The sequence below is a fragment of the Solanum verrucosum genome, unplaced genomic scaffold (assembly GCF_900185275.1).
Source record: "Solanum verrucosum unplaced genomic scaffold, falcon-dt-bn FXZP01000031.1, whole genome shotgun sequence".
Lineage (NCBI taxonomy): Eukaryota > Viridiplantae > Streptophyta > Magnoliopsida > Solanales > Solanaceae > Solanum > Solanum verrucosum.
Genome location: NW_026020194.1, coordinates 1398149 through 1415053, shown reverse-complemented (window position 1 = coordinate 1415053; position 16905 = coordinate 1398149). Strand labels below are relative to the sequence as shown.

Below are 16905 nucleotides of genomic sequence, written 5' to 3'. Positions count from 1 at the left end.
TTTTACATAAGTTTGAGAGTTTTACTTATAATTTGTATAATTACCTAAAAATTTATTGAAATTCACCTAGTTTAATGATAATTATCATAAATATTTGAATGTTTTATTTTATATATAATATATTTTTTGCAAAATATTATTATACAATATTGAGTATGATTGTCATAGAGGGGTAATTTTACAAAAAAGTCTACTGCTATAATGAATGACACTTGTGGTTATAAGTAAATATAACATGAAAAATTGATTATGAAAAAAATCTGGTTGCTATAATGAAATATCATTATAACGAGGGTATAGCTATATAAATACTCACTTTTATTCTTATTTTATTTTTGTTTCTTTAATATTTTTTTTCCTGCTGTGTGAAATAGAAGTTTTTGTCCTCAGGATTTGGACAGAATTCAAAACTTTCAAAATCTTTCATCATGACAAAAAACATTAAGGAATGAAGTACTGTGTACTAATTAATTGATGATGTGTTATCGGGAGATCAATATAAATTCGAGTTATGAAAATATTTTTTTTATAGAAATATAAAATAAGATTACGTACTATAAAATCTTATAATTCTGTTCTAATCAGAATTTAGTGCACAAGGCTCTTAATTTATTTTATATTTTAATTAACTTTTTGCATGATTGAGATACCACTTTTGCTCATTTTCTAGTCCCTACTAGGAAAATTTAAGAAAGGTTTACATGAAATTAACCACTCCTATTATCCTATATTTCAAGGCTTAAATATTATTTTTTCATCTGATGAACTGTACTCATTTTAGAATTCGATTAATCTAGATTTATGCGCGACAATTCCATTTTGAAGTAAAACTTTTCCTATTAATTAAACGTGAGTTTACACTTAAAATTTAAACTCGAGATCTCTGTTATAAAACAATTTTAGCTTCCAAAACCACTAACATTAATTTGGACCGCAAGAGTAGTTCTCTAGCTGAAAATATTTTAAACTAATCTTATATAGGAATTCAATTTTTCCATATATAAAATGGAATAAAAGAATAGTCGTTATCTAAGTAATTAAAGAGCTAATAAGTCTTATAATTAATGGAGAAAAAAAGTATACATAGGTGGCAAGACTTTAAATTAGGTAGTTGTAGAAATTCATTGCAAGTTAATTATGGCGTTTTGTTGTCCACATTGAGGTAGTTGTGTGATTAATTTTGCAATAAATTACTTTCTCAGTTCATTTTTATTTATTATATTTCACTTTTTGAGAGTCAAATCGTATAGACTTTGATTAATATTTTAAAATATATTTTTTCATTATATTAATATGAGAAAGATTGAACGTATGATTTTTTGAACATTTAAATTTAAAATATTGAATTAATTTAATTCAACCTGACTCTGAAAATTAATCAAATTAACTTTTGCGAAACATGACAAGTAAATGCAATTTTTTTTATTTCCCACCTAGTGGCTAGTACCCTCATTGAAGTCTGACTAAATCCAATTTCGTGTCAGGAGTCCCAGATTGAGAGGTGAAGTGCTTTTTAACGAAGACAATATCGTACAAAGGAGAACTCAAATCCAAAGTCTCTAATTAAAAATAGATGGATATTTACCATTCCACTACGACCTTATCAGATATATGCAAACCCTAGTTGCATGTTATCCATTACCCATATTTAAGCCATCTCCTTCATTGCAAAAGATGAAAAATAGGGTGTAAATAAATATACGTACCAATTTTAGAGGTGCAATATTAAATATTTTACCAGATGCAACATAATATAATACTATATATAGTGTACCATATAACTAGACAACTGTAATATGCACTTTTTGTAGGTCATCCCATTACAATATTTACTTCAACTACCCCCAAATAGTTGCCTTTTCTAGAGGTACTAGTTATTAGGTTCCCGCGCCAGCGCGGACCCAATATATATTACTTCCTCCGTCTCATTTTATGTGAGGTAGTTTGATTCGCCACGGAGTTTAAAAAAGAAATTAAGACTTTTAAAATTTGTGGTCCAAAATGAATGATATAAATTTGTATGACTGTAAATTATTTCATTAAGGGTAAAATAAATATTTTATAATCAAATTGTTACTTAATATAGAAATGTGACATTCTTTTGGGACTGACTAAAAAGGAAAACAAGTAACATAAATTGGGAGTAGTTCTTTGTTTCAATTTATGTGACACCGATGAAATTTGGAGAGTTATATAATTTTTGTATGTGATTTTGTTAAATATATTTTGAAGTTGTTAATTTATTGTGATTTATAGCACTTCTTATATCATTTTCAAATAATATATATTACTCTTTATGTTCCATTTTATGTGACGTAGGTACTTTTACGAAACTCAACTAAACTTCTTATATGATTCTTAAATATTTTTAGTTGTTATTTTACTTTAATTTACGGTACTTTTTATGTTATTTTCAAACAAACTTCTTTTGTTTCAATATGGAATTAAAGAGTCAATAAAATTTCTTTTATGATTTTTAATTATGTTTTTTTTAATATCTTATATTATTACATTGTGATTTTAAGTACTTTTTATGTAATTTTTAAATCTAGAACAAATTAAAAGAAAAACAAGGAAAAATTTAAATGAAGAAAGTACTAAAATTTTCAAATAATCATATTTCTGTGTTAAAATGTTAAAAACTTTAAAACTCCACATATATGCAGAAAATCATATACGGAAGACAAAAGAATTTTTAAAATATATATTAAAGCTCTTTCTAATAATATCACATATTTATTCTATTTTTCAAATGATATATATTTCTCACTCAATCTCAATTACGCAGTACATATGAAATTTCGAGAGTTAATCAAAATTTTAGTACTATTTTAGTACTATTTATATAATTTTCAAATAATATATGTTACTCACTCTATTATATTATGCAATACATGTGAAAATTCAAGAATTAACCAAATTTTTAATATTTTAAATTGATTTTTAGTACTATTTTTGTAGTAAATAGAGGAAGTTGAAGAAGAAGGGCAAATCGGTCAATTGACTGACTGACCCTAAGCTCCTAAACATTCTCACTTCTAAATGCAAGCACGGGCACAATATCCGTTAAATTGTTAATTATTATGATTTATAATATTTTTTACATTATTTTCAAATAATATATGTTATCTATTTTTAAATACTTTAAGTTGTGATTAATAATATTCTTAACGTAATTTCAAATAATATATGTTACTCCATTTGTCCCAATTTATGTGACACATGTGAAATTTTGAGAGTTAATATGTTTTTCAAATATTGTAAGTTGTTAACTATTGTGGTTTATGGTATTCTTAATGTAATATTTCAAATAATATATGTTATTCCCTTCGTCTTAATTATACAATTCGCGTAAAATTTCGAGAGTTAATCGAATTTGTAATATTTTAAATTTATTTTTTAGTACTATTTAAAAAGGAAAAAATTAAAATATAATGAAAGAGGAGTGTATAAAAGTAGGTGGACCATCTTTGTGATAGGCCAATGAAGAGTGTGCTTATTCACTCTTCTTACATAGTAAAATATAATAATATAATTTGACTCATATTTAAAGTTAAATTTGATTAGTTTAATTAAATATTTTAAAAACTATACAAAAAGTACTATATGGTAACCCCCCCCCCCCCATATAATTAATATCAGAATATGATCGTAAAAATAATACACGTTAATATATTAATTAAAGTTCATATACTTTGACTATCGAAAAGCGAGTCATCAGAATATTTTGGAAAGGAAGGAGTAAAATGTAAGGAGAACTTTGGTTGAGATAACAAAATGTCAGTATGTTATATACTGCTATTTCTTCTATAAATTGAGAGACATTTCTTAAAAAGAAAAAAAAACCTATTAATTGTAATTTAATTTTTTTTACCACATTATCTATGAAATTAAAATCTGGGTTAGAATAGTGGGAGTGAGTTAGAACACTTCTCGATTAGGATGGAATTGCATTAGGAATCAGCTCTTAGCATGTTCTTTTTTGTCTTAATGATGGACTAATTGACACGATATATCCAAAGTGAGGTGCCATATATAGTGTATGTTATTTCCAGATGCAAATGACATAATATTGATTGTCAAGACGTGCAATGGAGTTAATGATAGATTAAAAGTTTTGGAAAGAAGCTCAAGAGTCTAAAAGTTTCAAGTTAAGAAGGATTAAGTTGAGCCTAAGAGTTTCAAGTTAAGAAGGATTAAGTTAGAATACCAAGAGTATAAGTTTAGTAATGTGTTGTATGATGCGGAAGTGAAAATGAAGTTCGATACACTAGTCATATTCAAGAGAGAGAAACCTTCAAGTACCTTGGGTCCATTTCTCAAAGAGACGTGGCAATTGATGATGATGATGCACATCAAATTAGAACGGGATGGGTGAAACAGAGGCTCACCTCTGGAGTACTATGCGATAAAAGTATGTCCCCAAGGCTTAAATCTAAGGTCTAGAGAGTGGTGATTCGACCAACACTATTGTATGAAGTAAAATGTTGACCAATAAAAAATGACTACATTTCGAAGATGAAGATAGTTGAGATAAGGATGTTTAGATGGATGTATGGATTTTTTTGAAATATAATTAATTATATCTTGTTTTCATAAGTTAAATACGCAAAATTAAATTAAAATTAATAAAATAAATGTCATGACCCAAAAATGGACGATGGCACTCGTCTTATCCCACCAAGACAAGTCAGCCTAAAACTCAACCATTACAACAAAATGCGAATTTTTTTATTATCAACTCAAAAATACCCCCAAAATTTGGTTGTCACGTGTACAAGCCTCTAATGTGTTATAACAAAATTGAAAGAAAATACAAGTTTCTAGAATAGAACAAGATCATAATTAAGGAGAAAAAAGGTCCGCTGAAATGACAAGTAGCTACCTCACAAACCTCCACAAGAAGCCTCAGACAAGGAGAAGAGAAAATATCACAAAGGTCCTGGCTAGTAACCTACAAAAAATGTAGTAGCAAGGGGTGAGTACCAAACCACACGGTACTCAACAAGTAAACCTCTAAACACAAGCTAAGGGGATAGAATATGGGTACTCCTTACACTCCAACCGAACCTCTACAACTACAACCTGCATAAAATCAGCCCAACCTAATAGCTCACAATTTACAAACACATATTATCTCAATAACAACATTCTAACAATCACATATTCTCAACAACAAGCTCAATATTTATCAATTATAACCTCCACAACTACAACCTGCATAAAACCAGCTCAACATAATAGTTCATAATTCACATAGCACAAAGCTCAACAACAACACTCTAACAATTACATGTCCTCATCAATCAAAGTTCCACAGAAAAGCACTCACAAGATCAGCAAAACACAATATCAAATTCACTAATGATAAATATGTGCAATGCAATGTCAAGTATAGTGATGCATGTCTGACCTAGTAATACACACCCGCTGTCTCTCAGTCCGGGACCCATGGGGAACGTATCTCATTCAGCTCGAGAGAGTGAATGGGCTAAGGCGGAGGTTGTGCTTAATGCATCAACTCGGTGTTTGAGGGACACCGAGTTTATTCGAGGTAAGTTGCTCGAGAGAGAATTTACCCCCACTATAGTCTAGCCTAGTCACAAATACTCAACAATTTACTATCAAAAGCATGTACCCAATAATTCAGTCTATCCCGTATTCCTATCACATCCCAAGAATCCCATCTCTCTTTCTCGTTTACATATATTTTTGTTGCTTTTAGTTGTTAATTACTATAACACCTCCCATTGATAATTGACGCTTGCGTCACCCCTTAGATTTAGTATGTTTATATTCGATAATATCTATATCCATGACTAATTAGAACTAAATTTTATTTTTTCTATTAATTCTCAAAATCACTCCCTTGGGACTTGACCCAAACCCATTCGATTGGGTTATATTACTATTGTACGATCGTAGACACTCGAATTGGAAGTTGTGTCTTGATTATGCAAAAATCAGGGTCTATTAGGCTTATATTGGTGGTCTAATAACTAATTAACCGACCTCACTTAACCCCTAACTAATAAGAAATTAACCCCCAAGTCCCCAACATAAAACAATTTCATTACAAACAGCCTCTACCCATGAGACCATGACCCACAGACCGTGGGTGGGTCTATGGGGTGTGCTGCACACTCGTAGGTGCTGGTTTGGAGCCCCTCAAATGGGGCCTTTACCAATGCGTTACCCCCACAAGGAATGGATGGACCTATGCCCCGTAGATCCCATCCATAGCTCACTGAAATTGGCAATTTTGTGTCTTGTTTTGGGGTCCTCCTCAATGACCGCTTTGGTTGGTTCTTGGGGAGTCGTACCTTGACATTTAACCCCTAAACCCCTCATTCTAAGTTAGGTAAGTCATTTAATGATTCTATTCCTCACATCAAACTCTAAAATTCTCAAGTAAAGTTCTAGAACTCTCTAGTTTAGCTCACTACTTTCCAGGGTATTACAGTCAATCTCTGTCACAGTCTCTCCTGCTCTCATCTCTATTCCATCCTGATTTCCATTTATTCGTCGCGACGCATGATACAACCCTCGATAATAGTAACCATCGCGACGCGCGATACATCTCTGGAAATATAGTATCCATCGCGGCGCATGATACATCCCTCGAAATGATACATCCTCTTTAATTTCTTATTATTTCTCAATTCACATAACACTTGTCACAACGATGTCTCAGAACAATGCAAATGACATGTTCACACAAATAATGAGGAGATGACCATTTTCATAACATTGCACAATTAACAACAACACAATCATGATACAACATCAACAATGATTCAACAAGCCTTTCAAACCATTCTCAACACATCACACACAAACAATTAATCACATTGCCTTTTATTACCCCTTTTTCATCATTAGCATTAATCAATGTACACAAGTCAACCCATCACCAAGTCTCATTACCCCCAAACACATATTATAAGGAAATACACAAATTTCATACACTTAACAAGGGTTTAGAAATTCACTTGCCTGAATCAAATAAGAATTTACTCCGAGACTTGAGTCTTTCCCTTTTGTTGAACTTCCAACTCAAAGCAATCTATTCACATTAATAATCACAATAAGATTTTGAAACTAAAAACACCCACATTACTTTATGTCTAGACTAGACCAAAAAAATTCACTCAAATCTATAATCAAATTCCTAATCTTGATGCCAATAACATGTCAAGTCTTTCAATTTTCTCCAAATTTCAAGTCTAGGGTTAAGTTCCAATTTCTCCATATATCATCAACCTAATGGTATTCATATAATTCAGTAACTCAATATTTAATTACCTATCTCAATGTAATAAATATTTAATTTATAATATGATAATTAAGATAGGAACAACTAACTATGAAATCTACTGGCAGGGGCGGCTCAACATAATTCGAGGCCTAAAGCGAAATTTTAATTAGAGGCCTAAAATTTAAATAAAATTTATTTTTATTTATTTATTTTTCTAAATTTTTAGCTGTAAATTACTACTTAATATCTTTTATATAAATGGTTTTTTCAAATACTTTTTTTAATTATTATTTTTAGGTAAGATTTTATCAATTCAACATTGAAAAACATCATTTTATTGATTCAATTATTATATGAATTGTTAACATAATTCTGTAAGTAATAAGTTGATAAACTCTTAAGATAACAGTTAGAATCATAGAATCTGATTCAAAAAGTTGATAACTTGGTATACCTAATTTAATATAAAAATTTACGAAGAAATAAAAAAAATTGTAATTCACTCTGTTCAACACTTTTTTACTATTGATTCATATTTTTGAGAGATTATTACTCTAACTATCAAATATTTGAAAAAATAGAGTGCAGAAGGAGTTAAAAATGATAAATAGTGTGAGTGTTAGCAAAGAGAATGTAAGAATCCAAAACAGTGTTTTCTTGATTTCTTCTATTTTAATGGGATTAAAATACATAATTTTTTATTTGTAGAATTTTGAGGTCCCCAATTTGCCAATGCCTTAAATTTTATAGGCAAGAGCCAGCCTTGTCTACTGGTCACGCAAATTCATGGCAGAACCATGAAAAACACACGAAAAACCCAACACTTACTCATTCATGACAATGATTACATAATTTCATTATAACAATCACACCCACCTTGATTTTCAATTCAAATTTCCCTTCTGTTCAACTCCAACAACGTACTGACACTATTTTGTCTCTTTTCTTTTAAAAACAAACAATTTCTAACCATATCCCTTAACAATAATATCACCCTAAGATATATATATATACAATTTTATAAAGAATCTTGATTAGAACTAACCTGAATCACTCGAATTTTCCTGCTTCTTTGTTTTCTGTCGCACGTCTAGGTTAGTTTTTCTTTCGCCTCTTCTTTTTTTTTAATTTAATTATATATTAAAAGTAATAATTCCTACTAACCTATTTTAACATTTCAGATTTGGTCCATTATTTTTAATAATAAACAAATTACCCTCAAATTAATTAATTATAGATAAATGACTATTCAAAGTTATCAAAAATGACCTTTCGGGTCCGAGTCATTACAATAAATCGGAGGTCTACTCTAATACGACAACAACAATTTCTTTTGATTTTTACTATGTCTCAATTTCCAACAAGTTGTTATGATCGCCTAATGAATTCATACTATCTACTACCAGAGAATGCAGTGTAGCGGATGGGACTATGTTTTTCCCTTAATCAGATTTCTTGGGTTCGATCTTGAGTATGGAAAAATTCTTGGTAAAGAACACTTTCTCCAAATGGGTTCCTATGCGGCGTGAATTCAAAATAATAAGACTCCAATGAATACTGAACACCAAATGAAAACTTTAATTGAAAAAAAAAAAAAAAAACTTACTCTATAGAAATTTCTTTTACAAAATTAATTGAGTTTTAAAGGAGGTATCAAATATCAAATGAAAAAGAAGTTTGTGGGTAAACTTCCATATATCTACAACTAAATTAATTCCCACTCCACAATTAAAAAAATATTAATTAATACGATCCACATAAAATAAATGAGACCAATTATTAACATAGGTATACTTCTTTGTCATTATAATAAAAATAGAAATAAATACAGACTTATAGTTGAGAGTTGAAACAAAGAGCTATTATGAGAAGGATAAGACAAGTTTATGAATGTCGTGGAAGCACGTGCCGGATGTAGAGTTGGGGCTCGAGTTCTTCTGAATTTAATATTTTTAACGCTATACATAAATTTATATAATAATTAGAAAATATGATAAATTTGAACTTATAATTTTAAATTTGTTCAACATCAAAAATCTTTAAAATCGAATCCATAAATTCAAATTCTTGATACGTCTCTCCGTGAAATTAAAGTCCATAGAAGTCATGTGTATGATATATGCTCTGTCGATCTAAGAAACACATTGTTTGCTTAAACTCAATTGCTATTGTTGTATATGTAGTGTTGTGTGTGTTTTATTTAAAAATAGATTTAGACAGATTTTAGAGTCGCCACTTAATTTTTAAGAAAAATCAAGAAAACTATTGTTTTCAAAAAACTAAAACAGAAATCTAATGAAAACTTAAAAGGGGTTCGGGGTTCTTATTAGCATTTCGGAAAGGGATTTAAAACACCCGAAATGCCCGCTAACATGCGGTTATCCAATAATTAACTATTTGGCTAAATTCGTTGACTTAATTTGAATTGAACAATTTTTATAGTTAAGACCATTTTAAGAGAAAAAGAAGAAAAATATTAAAATATTATCCAAGTGGAGTATTTGTAAATTTATTTATTTATTTATTAGGCCAAGTAAGAGATGAATAGTTTAGTTAAGTGATTAATTCAAAATTGGTGTCTTTTGGGGATTTGATTTTTTTTTTAAAAAAAAAACCTTAAGATTAAGTAACATATATCGGCAAGTAAACAAACACGATAAACCAAAGAGGGAAAGAGATTTGAGCCCAAATCTGGTTTTCCTGTCCGCCTGGGCCAGTACTTGGGCCTGGTTTCAGTTTTGGGCCTTTGGCCCATTTAAGTCATTTGTACCTGTTCTATTCTAATGTAATAGAAATATTTTTATTTGGGCCCTTGGCCCAATTCTTCCACCTGTCCTAAATTCTAACAAAATAGCAAAATGAGCTTAGGCCCAGAAGTAACAAAATACAACTATTATGAATTAAGAGTGGGCCTTTGGCCCAATCTTTTCAAATTTTTCAATCGGTTGCTCCTTTCAACTTCGGGACCTGTTCGTCGACTTTCAATGGCCAGTAGACTCGGATAGAAATAGAATTAGGCCTCCATGGCCCAAAGAAAAATGCAAGGATATGGTCCTTAGGTCCCGGACAGATTTCACATGCAACAAAAAAGAATGATAAGAAATTAGAATTATTATAAACAATAATTAAATAAGGCATCAATTGGGTGTAAGCTAATGTTAAAATCTAAGATACAAGACAAAATGGTGTCATTGACTAATTAATAAGATTTATTGCATTTTTACCGAGAATGAGTATTCGCACGACACATTATTTAGTAAAACTAAGTCACATGGTAGCACCATATCAAAGTCACATGCCGAGTTACATCAACTGACAGAGATATCACATTCAATCATAACATAAACTAATCAATATGGCGTATTATCATAAATGGGCACATGGTCTATTACTACATAATAAATTTTGAGGAAAAAAGTAGCCCAACTTAGATAAATATTCCTTTAATTAACTAAAAAAAAAAAGAGGCGACTAAGCACATACATATAACTCTTAAAAAAAAAAAGATTAGATACTAGTCTAGAACTAAGGCAACCAACAAACATAGCATTAAAAATAATCCATTCAACTAGCACAAACAAATTATAATGCAAGGACACTATTTTTTTATTTTTTATTTTTATTTATAATTTGAGATTTCCCATTTGGGATAGTCAAACCATGGTCAACTTGTGATCACGTGACTTTGCATAAACCTATACCCCAATAATAATTCCATGGCAAATCATTTAAAGGAGAAAATACATACTAGTGACAACAAGTAACAAAAAATAAGAGAGTCAAAGCATGCTCTTATTACATAAATTAATATGACTAAACTCCAAAATGAAACATGTGAAGTCAAGGGAATACTAAAATGCTAGAACAACCCACAGTTAACAAATATTTAGCTCATTATTACAGCATAAATGCACATAAACAATCTTCTCATCCTTAGTAATCAGTGAACTCCTAATAATTAAATGAGGATAAACACCTTATGCTCTCATAAGATTAAGCAAAATGGCAAACGGCTCATATGGTACTAAAATTAAATTACAAGCTTCACATGCACCAAAGACAGTATTAATAAAGTAAGATAAGAACCCACAAATACGAACGGGAAAGGAACTTCAACATTTTTACACTTCATTAAGATGGGGAAGAGAGGGGAACATGTTTTAGCATTCTTTTCAGATACCATTCCAGTAAGCAAAACATAATACCATTGATAGAACAAGAACTATAGAAGAAGCAATATATGGGCCTCATAGCAAAATCATCTAAAACATAAAATGATCGTGAAAAGCGAAATAAATATACGCCTATTTACATTAGCATGAATTTCGAATCTAGGCCTAAAAATATACAAAGGAGTGACAAAATAGTTTCATCGACATTTTCAGCGCATATAAACAAAACAAGAAAAAATTATCCAAAACCGCTGGAGACAAAACAAAGTCAGAGTGATCAACAAATAAATAGGCTGAGCTTAAAACGAGAACAACAACCAAGGACTTAAGCAGACTACAAACAGAGAAAAGCATATTCAAGTAAGCACTAGATCACTTTGAAAATGACACAAAGACATCTTAATGAAAATGACTACTTGAGAGACCGAAGTAGATACAGAAAGGTTGAGAAGAGGAAAAAGCTATAAGCGAAATAAATGCAATATTCTCACCTTTTCCGGGGTAGCGAAACAGAGACCAAACGAGTGAAATGACAACCTTCACCACGGAAACTTGAGCACGAAAAGTAGCCGAGAAGTCTGGGCAATAATGTCAAATCTAAGCACTAAAACAAGAGTATCTCCTCTGTTGTTGACACCCAATTTTGGACCTCCACAATATAAATTAATCATCGAACTTCCTAAATTCTAAATGATTTGAAATAATTGGTTTTATAAAATTCAAAATAATTTTCAAATCATTTTAAGTAGTTCTGTCATTTTTATAAATTTCAAAATAATAAATATGATAGTTTCTATAATTATGTGTCTAATTAGTATATTTTGTGAATGGTCGAAAATTGTGTCAAAAGGATTTTAGTTTTATTTAAATATTTGGTTATTTAGTTTAAATTAATTAATAGCTTATATTTTAAGTTAATTAGTTTATAATTAAGTTAATTATTATATAATTATGTATAATTAGTATATATTATGAATATTGGAAAATCATATCAAAGATTTTATTTCTTACTTAAATATTTTTATTAAATTAGTTTAGTTTAAATTATGGTTTTAACTTTGAGTAATTTAGTTTAGCTAAATTTATTATCTTTTTCAATTGAAATTAGGAAGTTCGTTAATTGATTATATTAGTTCATCTCATTTAAATTTTAGCCAAATTCTTTACATAACGTTCTTAATACACTTGGCTATTGTGTTTATAAATATACCCATTTCTATAATCCTAATTTCAACTCTTAAAATGTCAAATTTTGGGGGCCATTTACAAATTGCAGCAACCTTTTTTTTCTCCCTTTTATTCAATTCAAACAACAGCCCACCCTTTTAATTCCCCAAACTCACAATACATATAACAACAAAACAACGTACACCAACCGGCCCCATCCCCTCTTTCCCGTCTAATTTCAACAATAGCAGCAGCAGTCCAAAATGTCAACAGCAGCCCTGCTGCCTCGGATTTTCTGGGATTTTGGAGAAAATTTCATACCAAACTCAGTTGCTCCCTTGTTGGCCTTGAAAAGAAGCAAGAAATTTGAATTTGAAAGGAAAAAAATTTCACCCGATTTCCCCTTAATTTCCATCTATATATTCATCTCTTTTGATCACTAAAAGGGGGAGGGGAGGGGGGGAATTTTTTTTGGAGAGCAAAAATATTAAGATCAATTTAAGCAAAGTAGTCAAATACATACAAAAATACACTTCTAAAAAAGCAGAGGAAATTTTTTTTTTAATTAATTAATTAAATTACAGTTGGTTGTTAAACAAATACACCTAATATATCAACTTTTGTTCTTGTTTTGTGGCTGCGAATTTGCCGGAATTCTCGAGGCTTTCGAGCGGTGTTTGGAAGTTGAAGTCGTTCCTGCTCTTCGTTCTTAGTCGTTGCCTGGAAGAAGGTGAAAATCCTTTCTTAAACTATTATTTTGTTTGATCTTTAATTGTTGTGCTTACTATTTATTTATTTACTTTTCTAGATTATGTCTTGATTTTCTTTATAATTAAGATTGGGAAAAATCGATAATGTTTTAGCTAGATTTATCTTCCTGGGCCAAATCGTGGTCACTGTTTGTTCATTGATATGTGAATATGAATATTTGGTATTTTGTTCTTTTTCTTTGGCTACTTTTAGCCTTGTTATGGTTCTTTAAAAATGTCCAATACTTTCAGTGTGTTTAATTCATCTCCTTGTGGTTTGTTTAGCTTGTATTCATGAAGTCGACCATGTCTCGGTTTAAAGGTGTCATTGCTAAACTTATTTCAATTGTTGCATATATCTTTTAGTGGGCTATTTTTTATTCATTGATTGTTTAAGTTTCCATCTTCACGTCCTTTCAAATATTGACTTCTCAACATGCTCATTTTAGTTTAACTCCCATGATTAGTATATTATCTTTGGGTTAGATGTTTTGGGTCTTATTTTGCTAAATAATCTAAGATATGTGTGATAACATTTTGGCCATTCAAGTTATGTATCAATGTAGCCAACGGGACTTATATCTTGTCCAAAATCTTACTGATTTATTATTTTATTTTTTTAAAAAAATGAACATGACATATGGTTATTTCAATTCCTTTCTGTTGCTTTGTTTTTTTTTTTCTTACTTTAAATTGTTTTGATCAAAAGAATATGCTGCTAAAGTTTTAATTGTTGGCTTGTTGAGATATATTTTGTTCATTTGCACATTCTTAGAATGTTGTCAATTGGGCCTAACAATGGCCTTTGGTTTTTATTTTTTATCTTAAAATATTTAAGTCACTTTTATTTGAATTCAATTACATTCATTTGTTTCCTTATTTCAAATGCTAATCTCTACATCTTTTCTTTCTCTTTGTGTGTATGTGAATCCCTGTTCATGGTGGACTTATCTATCTTGCATTACCGAGTTGAGCCATAAAGGCTCGATCTTTGCTTTCCCTATTTCTCGAGTCAACGCCCCTATACATTCGGAAGCTGTTACGGGTTCTAGAACTCCAACGTTCTGCGGGAAATTAGTTCAAAAGCCTAAGAAATGGGCTGTATACATATTGTATACATATTGTATACAGCAGCATACACTCATTATACAACGATATACGGCTCAAAAACGCAAAAATATAGGGCTAAGGCGAAATACAGGTGTTTGGAAGCAGGAGATACATGGAAAAAGCTGATGTACATGTCGATATACGCTGATATACAGTCAATGTATACAAAAACGGGATTGGGTTTAAAACCAAAAAAACTTGCAGCGAAGTTGGCCCAAAAAGGGGCCCAATTTCATTATCTCTTTTACTCTCCTAATTGTTTCGATTATGTCTAACTAATTTTATTTAGCTCTAACTTTAAAAATTGTTAATTAACTTAATTAGATCCCCAAAAGATGAGTTATTTTCATTCTGTTGGTTTACCCTTAAAACATCTTTTGTGTCTAGTATACCGGTCAAATTTTTATATCTTTAATTGAGTATATTTGTTCTTAAAAAGATATGCTATTTAATTAATAACTTTTTTTTTACTCATTAAAAAAAAAAGTTTTAAGTTAATCAAGTAAACTAAAAAAAAAAAAATGTTTTTCTTTACTCTATCACTTTCTCAAAAGTTAGTCAAAACTTTGGTTCCTTTTCATTTTTAATTAATTTAAGATAGTCTTCATGCTTTAATTTATCAAATCGGTTCAAATTATTATTTTTTAAAACAATCCAAATAGGTTTAATTAGTGTAAATTTGTTAAAATTCTTTACCTATAATTTAATTGAAATGTTTCAATTAAAGTTCCCTTAGCTTAAATAATAGAAAAAATGCGTCATTTATTTAATTGTTTTCTCCAAATTAATCAAATATTGTAAGTTATTATTTTTATGTTAAATCGTTATTTTCTAAAAATAGTCAAATATATTTTAGTCAAGTCGCAGGTCAACCGCATGTTAGCGGACACTTTGAGTGCTTAAACCCTTCTCGAAGTGTAAATTGAACCCCGAACCCCTTTTTTGGTATTTTCAAATGATTTTTTTCTGTTTAAATCTTTGAAAATTATAAGTTTTCTTAATTACTTTAAAAAATTAAGTGGCGACTCTTTTCTAAGTATTTTTCTTAAAATGTTTTATACTTAGAACATTTCAACATAGTGATTTTTCTAAAGATAGAAAAATTACGACACAACAGAAATGACGACTTCCGTTGGGGACTTAATTAAGTTCTAACCATAAGATTTGACTATTTGACTAATTATTATTAATTGTTGAATTGCTTATTTGTGCTTAATCTGCTTAAATTGCTATAAACTGTTGCATTCATGGCATAACATATTTCGTCAAACGACGCTTATTTTTATTTTCCACTCAAAGGACGATTATGCGGGCCGCAGTCGTTCGTTAACCAAATTGTTCTCGGGGCACCTTGACGAATGTAGTTGGCTACTGGATAGTCAACGGTCATTAATTGTCCCAGCCCAAGTAGTCCGCTTGGCTTACCAATCCACTTTAAAGAAAACTCACTCTTAGTCATACTAGGATAGAGAAAGACCAAATCCCGAAATTTAGAGCATTGGCTTAAGATTACCCAACACCCAAGGCGTGTTGGGCCCATTAGAAAGACCACCTTGAGTCCAAAGGGCCCACGGCCCGAATGGACGTTCATACTTACGTATTTGAAGGATGTATACGTCATTTGCCAAAACATTGTCTCTTAGGGTTGGGAGTTTAATAGTTTGTTTGAGTCGAAGAAGGATCAAGTTACCATTTCATCCAAAGCGTGGACATTCGGAGATGACAAGAAATCAAAAAGAATGAGTGTCCATGGAAGCATAGTTTAGGATTGTACCATTGCGTGAGATTGATCATTTGTATCCCTTTTCCCTATTATGTATCCCCTTTCAGTTTTATTTGTAAAATTTGTACAAATTTCGGTTTCGAGGCAATGCAATGTTTCAAACGACGTTATACATCTTTCGAATCGCTAGGCCCACCCTTGGCACAAAAGGGTCACATACCTGTTTAGAATGCGCGATAATTGTCTATGTGTTATAAATGCTTGTATAATTATGTTTCTTTATTTGGAGATATGCTAGCTCATTCCTTCTCGAATTATCCTGTAGAACCCTTTAGGCACAAATATCAAGTCACTATCAAAAGTGCGTCCAAATACTCTTCGAGTCTTTAGTTTCACAACAAAATTCGATCTTCATTTTTCAAATCTCAGTTTCTCATTAAAAAAAAACATAATAAAATATAATTAACCCTTTATCTCAAATCGAAGGGATTCAAGCTGGTCGAACTACGTAGGACCTGAATTCTCCCTCGTGAGATACGTAGGCAACCTTTTAAGGCTCGGTCCCCATTTTTGAGAAATTTTATCATTTCAACTCTTGCAACGAGATTCGAATTTAATTCATCTCAATCAAAAATCAGAAGTATGTCAATTAAAGGTACAATTGACTTTGTCCCGATTCAAATCGACCTTATCTCGACTCAAGACAACTTTTCTGATTCACTAAGA

The 16905-nt window shown here is 30.6% G+C and overlaps 1 protein-coding gene and 1 long non-coding RNA gene across 2 annotated transcripts in view; one reads left to right on the top strand and one right to left on the bottom strand.

Annotated features, from left to right (window-relative positions):
• The window catches only part of LOC125829456 (toMV susceptible protein tm-2-like), a 36195-nt gene that overhangs the window by 5990 nt on the left and 13300 nt on the right, over positions 1-16905 (bottom strand). The window lies entirely within an intron of this gene.
• Positions 1-16905, top strand: part of LOC125829537 (uncharacterized) — a 33962-nt gene that overhangs the window by 4333 nt on the left and 12724 nt on the right. The window lies entirely within an intron of this gene.